Consider the following 7034-nt stretch of genomic DNA (forward strand, 5'->3'; position numbering starts at 1 on the left):
CCCAAAATTGAGATGATGTGGAGTTACCTACGTGCAAAGCTGGACAGGAGAAATATAATACTTACCTTATTCTTTTCCCACTATGGAACATACTTTTAAAACTTTAATTGTATTAGGGTTTTGTTCATATCAGAATTGAAACAGCTGAACATTCTAAAGGTCTGGATTGACCAGGATTGATGCAGTCAGCAGTGGTGTTGAAGAGAAGCAACATATGGGTTGTGCATCAATGAAAGATTGGTGGCAGTGCAGAGAAAAAATTGGTGACAGTGGTGGCAATCTTGAAGAACAGCTTGGGTGCTGACAAATCCCTATCTTGTTCTTCATCACCTCTCTCTAACCACAACAACCCAACAGAACAATGGGCAAAGTGCTGTGACTGTGACAAAGGCAGTTGTCTGTGCCTAGGCAGCAGCTCACCCAGCAAGATGGTGTGGTCTGAGAGCTGAAGAATTTTCCCACACCAGTCAAGGGAAAGTGAACAAGGTCAGCATCAGATAAAGGCCAGCAGGAGAGTGAAGAAAAAAAGTTTAAAGATGGAAAGTAAGTGGGAGAGATAAGAAATCAACTTTCCTGATTTCGCTTCTCAGTTCTCCCGCCTAATACTATTTTATCTGCTTTTGAAAAAAAAATGCAAAGATGCATTTATTTCCCAGCTAACTTGGCCCTGATACCACATCCTTTTCCAATTCATTCTTCAAATACTTAATGGGACAGGACAGGAGAGTGTGTAACTTAAGTTGTTTAAGGAGGGTGAACAATGGCAAATGGTGTCAAATCTTCGGAATATTAAACTGAGAAAGTAGTTTAACTGGGATTCTATTCAGAAATGGAGTATCTCAATATAATACCTTAATAAATCAACATCCTGAAATGGTCAGTGGAATAAATGATGTATACAACAGCTTTTGCTGAGAGTAGTGGGCAACTGAAGAATATTGCAATTGGGCATGTTCAGGATTGGACCACTATATTTTTCTGTGAGCAGTTGCTTGCAAAGCTCTGTTTACAGGGCTCCCCAGAAGTGGTTGGAGTCCAACTCCCATAAGCACCAGCCAGCAAAGGCAAATGGTCAAGGATGGTGTCCATCGTAACAACATCTAGGCCAGATTTCTCCTCCCTGTAAATAATCATTAACTGCATCTTTTACTATTCCTCAAACTTTGCTGGTCTGCTTTGTTCAAGTTTATTCTCCAACCCAAAGGCCCATGTAAAATCTGTGGCTGATGGCAAAGAGGAAATTAGGAGAAACCCGAAAGGAACGGAAAGAAAGGTAATCCTTGTTTAACAACCACAACTGGGACCAGAATTTTGATTGCTACACGAAGTGGTCACTAAGCAAATCCAACCCAATTTTATGACCTTTTTGGTGGCAGCCATTACGCAAATGTGGTTGTTAAGTGAATCATGTGGTTCCCCATTGATTTTGCTTGCCAGAAGTTGGCTAGGAAGGTTGAAAATGGCAACCACATAACTGTGGGACACTGCGACGGTCATAAATGCGAACTGGTTGCCAAGCACCCAAATTGTGATGTCACTATGGGAGCGCTGTGACAGTCATAAGCGTGAGGACCGGCCACAAGTTGGTTTTTCGGCACTGTCGTAAGTCCAAACCATCACTGAACAAATGGTTGTAAAGTGAGGACTACCTGTAACAAGACAAAGCTAAGCTTGAACAACACATTTAACTAGATCAGCGGAAGATCTGAGACTCCATTTGCAAAAAGCTTTAGCCTTGGTTAGTTTTTGTGAGACTTACAGTGTTGTTTGAACCTAGCCTAGAAAACCTAGAAAAAATTGTTACTTTTCAGAGTCAGAAAGTGGATAAATTCAGTATGTTATGTGTGTTGGGCAAAAGCAATCTTAATCAGAACAAAAAGTCAATTGCAAAATAATACACTTTCTAGTATGACATTCCTTTTCCAGAGAAGGTGTTCCTGTTTGGGAGATACTCTCCCCACTAGAACTGCATTTGTTTTTCAATTGCTATCGCCCCCCACCCCCAAACCCCAAACCATTTGCTTTTTTCTATGAATGTATATGCTCCTGAGCCTTCACCAATAGCTGGCCGAACCTGAAGTGGATTAAATGGTGGCTCATGTTAAAAGAACAGATGCAAAATGCAAGCACCAATTATCACTATGGCAATACTGCCTCCCACTGTTTTTTTACAAGGTATCTTACTCAGAGACTGTGAGATGAGTTTGTTTATACATATATACCCAACATGCTATTCCCTTTTGAGGTAAACAATGTTAAGCAAAGAAATGGAGTCTGAATAATAAGAAAAAGACAATATGACAATCCCACAGGAAATATGTGATTTATACTAACACCATTCATGCTTCTCCATCTCTTTCTATCCTTGAGGCCACCTGGGCTTCCACCTTGTACATACACCATTTCATAAACTGCATGTATTCTTTAAACTTCTCGCCTCTTTTTTGAGGATTTTTTTTTTGGACTGCATTCATTAAGTATGTTGCACAATTTTTGCTAAAACTACTCCTGGGTATTCTATTCCCATATATCACCAACCTAGGGATTCCTACTTCCACATGCATCTACATCAATGTAGATGACATAAATTCATACTTACTGACAATTTAGCCCAGTCATTCATAATTAAACCTACATCTTCACTTCCATTCATTCATTCATCAACTTCATGCCCCAAAACTGGAACCTACCTTCATTCGGATCTATTACATCCCTTCCTTTTGTCATCGTTTTACTTTAGTTCTTTCACTTCATTCATTCATCGATACTCCTTAATATGTACTGTTCTTGCACTCCAAATCACTCTCTTCCACATGCCATGGTCATTACCAGATGGGCCCATAAACAGTGATTTCAGCCACCCATCATGGCTTTCCATACTGTATCATTTTACTAAATAAATTAGGTGTAGAGTAGGTTACTAGCCTTAGTCATACCTGTTCCATATGCAACATTCTCTGCTAAAGGTAAGAACAATGCCAGTCAACCAAATCCATTTTACCCCATCCATGCTCATGCTGTTCTATGCAAACCAGCATCGCTAATCTAGAGATTAGTTTGCAAGCCAACATACTGTTGCCTGCACCCCACAAACTCTGAGACCCATGCAGTGTACTGACACGCATGCAGGGTGTTTCTAGGTTTATTATCTGGCTCCAGTGGAATGCCTTTTGAGCAAGATCCCAATTTACAGCCATGCAGGATTTCAAGAATTATGACCTAGGTATCCAAACATCACCAGCCATTCCCTTTAACATGATAACCCCACGCAGTGCTTGCTAGCAAACACAATCAGTACAGTGTGATTAATACATCTATTTCAAACAGTCTTAAGACATGGGGAACCTTCCTCTAAACAAGAAAGTACAACAGCCTCCCCTCAATTTAGCACCTCCAAATATGCAGTTCCCATCACCCCCTTGGCTGGAGGGTACCTTCTCATACGCTGCATTTTCAGAATACCAGAAACCAGAAAAAGAAACCATGGCTGAAAGAGTGAACAGTCATTAAACAAACCAACAGTTTATTTTGTTTGAACAAAATGTACAAAGGTGCTTATATTAATGTTTCCCACAACATTAGCCTGGAAATTCTTCCTACTGCTAAGCATCAAAGGGGAGGGAAATCATTCTCTTTCTGTTGCCACACGGTCCCAGAGAACTCTCTACTTCTTCCCAGATTTTTTAATCCCAACTCCAGCTGCAAAAAGAGGGGGGGAGGGAAGAGAGACAGAGAGAGATCACCACTCGTTTCAGTCAGATAGACAGCACTAGAAGCAAAACCTGACATCTTATTTCTTAAAGATGATCCAGGTTTAATGCCTTGAATGCTTAAAAAAATGAACCTAGAAAGTTCTTTAAAAGGTAACACATTTTTATCAGAATGCAATTAGAAATATTTCTATATCACTCAGCTTTATCATCCAATCAATTCCAATCATCCAACCAAAGAGTATAGCAAACATATGAAAAAAAACGTTATTACACTGTCCTAGCCTGGTGCTATCTAGATGTGTTAGACTACATCATACTGATTGGCAACAAGGCGGGCTCCATAGCCCAATACATATGAAAGGCAAGGGTAGGAAAAGATGCGTTATCCTCTTCATTTTTACAGTACTTATACGTTCCATTGACTAGAATGAAACTTAGTTTTACACATACGTTAAGAAGCTTGCATAATTTGGGAAGGGTCTGCCAGCTAAAATTCAAGAAAAAACCAATATTGAAATTCTACTGAAAAAAGAGACATTGGCAAAAGGATTATCTTCATCTCCGCTCCAGTGGAATGTACATGTATACTCCACTATATTCCTGTTCAAGAAGGTCGCTGAGACAATTCAATGACTTGAAAATCTGAATACAGCTCTGTGTACCTCAATTCAACACATAATTAGAAGTTTTAAAGCCACCTTGAATGAGAATGTAAAAAATAAAACTTTCCTCTCTTCAAAACAGGACACTAGTCCATCTCCCAAAGTGTACTAGGGTTAGGAGCAGCATCATAATAGTTGAGGGAGCTGCAGTAAAGGCAGAGGCGTTGATATGGGTCATGCAATATGGCATTCAATAAATCATCATATATATTCAGCATACTATGCTGTACCATATGAAGCACATGAAGGAAAACAATAGCAAGATCCACAATATATCAGGTTTCAATATATTAGTTTCGTGAGATTTAAGCCATTTAATTTTTTGCAAAAAGCTTTGTTTCATTTTTTAAAATTTTTATTTTCTATCCCGCCTTTATTATTTTTATAAATAACTCAAGGCGGTGAACATACCTCATACTCCTTCCTCCTCCTATTTCCCCCACAACAGCAACCCTGTGAGGTGGGTTGGGCTGAGAGGGAGTGACTGGCCCGAGGTCACCCAGCCGGCTTTCATGCCTGAGGCGGGACTAGAACTCACAGATTCCTGGTTTCTAGCCCAGAGCCTTAACCACTAGACCGAACCGGCTCTCTCTATATATATATTTTAAATATATATATATATATGTGTGTGTGTGTGTGTCTCACATCTGAATCTGGAAAAGTCACAAAGTGGGCTTTTCACAATTCCTTCAAAATAAAAAAGCGGTTAATAGAAGCATTCTTTTTTTAAAGCAGAGGCTGGTGTGGTGTCTTGTGATTCACCACTAATGTCATTACAAATCCTATTTTCTTATCCCAACCCTGAACTCTTCTGTAAGCTATACTGCTAGGGAGGATCCCTCATCTGCAGGAAATTTAAGAGAAAGTGACTTACCAAGTGGGCCCTTGCCAGCAGCTTTTGCCTTCAACTCTTCCAGTTTCTTCTGCTCCTCCTTCTGTTTCTCCTTGAAAGCTTTATCTTCCTATTTAAAACATTTACCAACTAAAATTAAAAATACAGCGTGGTAGCCCAAGCCAGCAGCTGTTCGCAAAACAATTGCCAAGGATTCTGGTGGGACAGGTGACGTTACACCTAATGGATCGTTCCAATGCTAGCAAGGAAATCAACCTTTTTGGAAGCACCTTACCCTCAGGTGAACACCAAGCGTTAGCCATCCTCTCAAAATCAATGGGGAACCACATGATTCACTTAATGACCACTTTTGCTTAACAGCCATTTCACCCACAGCCCCAACTCTCTTCCTCCCCTCCGTCTCACTTATTCCCACCTCATCTAATTCCTTCAACTGCTTCTTGGGTTGCTTCAAAGGCTTCTTCTTTCCACCTACAGCAAAAGAGATGACAGGAAATTAGACCACAGCGCAGCCTCTCCCAATCTGGGGTCCTCCATCAATGCTGGGATTCCCAGAATAATTCAGGAGCTGGAAATCCTGGGATTTGGAGTCCCAGCATACTTGAGGAACTGCGCTAAAACAAACTGTCAGAAGGTTTAAAAAATAATCTTACACCCCCACACAAACGGACCTTCCGCATGTCAGCTTCTCCAGATGGGTCGGACTAGACACTCCTATCCCGCCCATCCAGCACAACCCTCTCAGCCAGGCATGATGGGGCTTGGAGTCAAAGAAATCAGGAGGGAGCCATGTTATAGAGAGGGCTGAACTGAACCCTTCTTCCACGCGCATGCACCGCTGCCGTAACAGGATTTCTGCACGTTCTCTTCCCCTCTCCAAAATATTAGCACCCCCAATGCCTCTTCCCCCTCCCCCCGGGAGACCCCTCCCCTTCTGCCATCAGGGACCCCGCAATCCTCCCACCCGTTCTCCTTCCTTCCCGCCATTATAACCCAGCCACCACGAGGCGAGTAGTACCTTCGCGTCCCGACATGGCGCTCCCACTCGCAGGCGAAGGCGCGTCTTCCTACCTTCCGCTAGTCGCGCAAGAAAAGCCCCTGATGGACAGCCCAGAAGCCCACCGCCCTGGAACGGAGCTCAAAGAACAACTTCCGCCCGTACCCGAGCCGGCGCAGCCATAGGCACGAAGGGAAAATTAACCCTAGATATAGGGAAACAAAGGAGTTAGAGCGACGCAAACGTTCGCTTCCGGGCAAATTATCACGATTTTTCGAGGGGATCTTCCTCTGTAACAAGCATATTTGGGGGATGTATGTGGTATGTACGTGTGTGTATGTATATGTGTGTGTGTACATACATACTATATATATATATATATATATATATATAGTAGTATGTATGTACATATGTATATATATATAGTATGTATGTACACACATATATATAAATATTCTCTCTCCTCCTATGTATATATACACGCACACCCCTTACACACACACACCATATATATGTATATGTACACACACGCTCTACTCTACACATATACATATACATATAGTATGTATATACACACACACATATACATATATATATATACATATATATACATACATACACACACCACGTGTGTGTGTGTGTACACACATACACCATATATATAAATTCTCTCACACTCACACTCACACAAATGGTATGGGTAGGGTGTGTGTGTGTGTATAAATAAATAAAGTAATGTGGAAAATCAGATTGTTGGAAATGACCAGTTAGGGATAGCTGTTCAGCATTGTTTTTAAAGCGTTTATGAC

At 41.2% G+C, this 7034-nt stretch overlaps 1 long non-coding RNA gene across 1 annotated transcript; it reads right to left on the minus strand.

Moving 5' to 3' along the window:
* Positions 1 to 3496: 3496 nt before the first annotated feature.
* Positions 3497 to 6419, minus strand: LOC134492221 (uncharacterized). The gene is made up of 4 exons (XR_010067403.1): positions 6247 to 6419; positions 5644 to 5699; positions 5250 to 5337; positions 3497 to 3699 (listed from the first exon to the last, which is right to left on the minus strand). It is a non-coding gene; the product is annotated as an uncharacterized LOC134492221 (long non-coding RNA).
* Between the last annotated feature and the right edge of the window lie 615 nt (positions 6420 to 7034).

This window comes from Candoia aspera, chromosome 2 (genome assembly GCF_035149785.1).
Source record: "Candoia aspera isolate rCanAsp1 chromosome 2, rCanAsp1.hap2, whole genome shotgun sequence".
NCBI lineage: Eukaryota > Metazoa > Chordata > Lepidosauria > Squamata > Boidae > Candoia > Candoia aspera.